Consider the following 2,824-nt stretch of genomic DNA (forward strand, 5'->3'; position numbering starts at 1 on the left):
CTAGGTTGGTCATAACTTTCCTTCCAAGGAGTAAGCGTCTTTTAATTTCATGGCTGCAGTCACCATCTGCAGTGATTTTGGAGCCCAGAAAAATAAAGTCTGACACTGTTTCCACTGTTTCCCCATCTATTTCCCATGAAGTGGTGGGACCGGAGGCCATGATCTCCGTTTTCTGAATGTTGAGCTTTAAGCCAACTTTTTCACTCTCCTCTTTCACTTTCATCAAGAGGCTTTTGAGTTCCTCTTCACTTTCTGCCATAAGGGTGGTGTCATCTGCATATTTGAGGTTATTGACATTTCTCCCATTATACTATACCCACTGCTATATATATATATATAACTATATATATTATACACGCCGCTGTAAACTTGCTTCTTTTTCATTTAATAGTTTACCTGGAAAATTGTTATACCTCAGTCCACATAGACATCCCATGTTCATAGTTATTTATTTAATTTTGAAGTCATATATTCATTGTTAAAATGTATAATAAAATAATTAAGTGATTTATGTGTAAAATATATAAACATATTTGAAAGAAGACTGTGAAACATCTCCTTCCCACTTCTATGCAACCCGTCCCCTATAAATAACCATGATTCTTAGTTTTATTTACATCTTTCCATATATATCTATATATCTTGAATATATTTATATTCTTACTTTGCCTCTTTTTTACTCATGAGTGATACACTCTATATGTGTATTTTGGAGATATTTCCATTTTAGTTCATAAACAATTTCCTCACTCCTTCCTTCCTTCTTTTTCTTTTTTTAATAAAATAACTGCAGACAGTCAGCATTCCACTGCATGGATAAGTAAAAATGTGTTCATTTTTTTAGAAACTATTATTTCAATCTTTCCTGCAGGACTTTTCAGTGCCTTTAACATGCTAGCATACAGTGTGGTCTGTACATACATTGTGTAGATGGCTTTGACTACACAATTACTGCACGCCAACACCATTTCACAGCTTTATTGTCCTGAGGGGGAGTCTGAAGCTCAGAGGGGGAGTGCTACTTGCCCAAGATCACACAGCGATGGTGGAGATCTGGATTCCCAGGCTTCCGGCGACAGTGACAACAATGAAGTGCTCAAAGCCCTTCCTTGGCACTACCAGTTCTCACTGTGGAGCACTGAGGTGAGCACCGAAGAATTGGTGCTTTTGAACTGTGGTGTTGGAGAAGACTCTCGAGAGTCCCTTGGACTGCAAGGAGATCCAACCAGTCCATTCTAAAGGAGCTCAGTCCTGGGTGTTCACTTGAAGGAATGATGCTAAAGCTGAAACTCCAGTACTTTGGCCACCTCATGCGAAGAGTTGACTCATTGGAAAAGACTCTGATGCTGGGAGGGATTGGGGGCAGGAGGAGAAGGGGATGACAGAGGATGAGATGGCTGGATGGCATCACTGACTCGATGGACGTGGGTTTGGGTGGACTCCGGGAGTTGGTGATGGACAGGGAGGCCTGGCATGCTGCGATTCGTGGGGTCGCAAAGAGTTGGACACGACTGAGCGACTGAACTGAACTGAACTGAACTGAATGCCCTTTAAGGGCACCAAGCCATATAGATTCGTTCATTTTGGAACAATTGCGTAGGATTCTTCAAAAGTGTGAAGATCACAAAAACAGGGCGAAGGTAAGAAACTGTCACAGACTGGAGGGTACTTAGGAGACACGGCAGCTCAGTGCAGCACACTGTCCTGAGTGCATCCACTTTAGGGAGAAAACGGGCGAGATCCAAGTTAAATCTGTAGTATAAGTAATAGTATGGCACCAACGTCAGGTTCTTAGGTTTGACTGACGTGCTGTGGTTATGCAGGATGTTAGCACTCGGGGTGCTGGGTGACAGATATACCAGAACTCTCTGTATTATCTTTGCAGCTCTTCCATAAATCTAAAAATTATTTCTAAACAGGAAGTTTAAAAATTTGTTTATATTATTTATAATACCATCCTGTATTGGATTCAGCCATAGAAAAACAAAAGCAAGCCCAAAATACATGTTAGAATGCTGTATTAAAATATCTTTGGGAAAATTCACAAACATGCTGATCTTGGTTACTTGGGGGGAGGGCCCCTGGGTGGCTAGTGCAAAAGGGGGGACTTTTCACAGTTTATTGTTTAATACCTTCTGGATTTTGAACTATGCATTGGGTTGGCCAAAAAGTTCATTCGGATGTTTCCAGATGACGTTACAGAAAAACTCAAATGGACTTTTTGGCCAACATATTCTCTTTCAACAATTAAACCTTAAAAATAATCAAAAAGAAAAAAATGGGAAAATGTTAACGTGGAATTTTTTGGGGGGAAAATAGAGTGAATGAGATGGTAACAATATTGCTCATTGCTATTAGTGTTTATTGGAAGTTTCTCTGATGTGCCCGGCGCTGTGGTGAGCATGAAATCGGGATGAACTCACTGAGTCCCCTCAACCATGCAAGACCCCTGTTTTGTAGAAGAACAATTTGCTCAAGTTGTCATGTAGAAAGTGACAGAGCTGAAATTTGAGGTCAGGTCTGCCTTGTTCTACCACCTGAGCTTTTAATCATCGTTTTCTACTCCTGTGGGATAAATATGCATGCAGCAGGCTATAGGCGGTGTGCAGCAGAGGCTGCTGGAGCCACGCTCACAGTCCCTTGTCCTGCATTTCTTTCCCTGGGTGTGGGGGAAGGCTGGTTCTGGCCATTGGGCCTGTGCTGCCCACGCTCTGGCCAGTTAAAAGGGCTGGCGAATTATGCCCCAACCAATGACTTATGGGCTGCCCAGGTGGCTCAGTGGTAAAGAACCTGCCTGCCAATGCAGGAGAAGTGACTTCAATCT

Source organism: Bison bison, unplaced genomic scaffold, assembly GCF_000754665.1.
Source record: "Bison bison bison isolate TAMUID 2011002044 unplaced genomic scaffold, Bison_UMD1.0 scf7180017864495, whole genome shotgun sequence".
Lineage (NCBI taxonomy): Eukaryota > Metazoa > Chordata > Mammalia > Artiodactyla > Bovidae > Bison > Bison bison.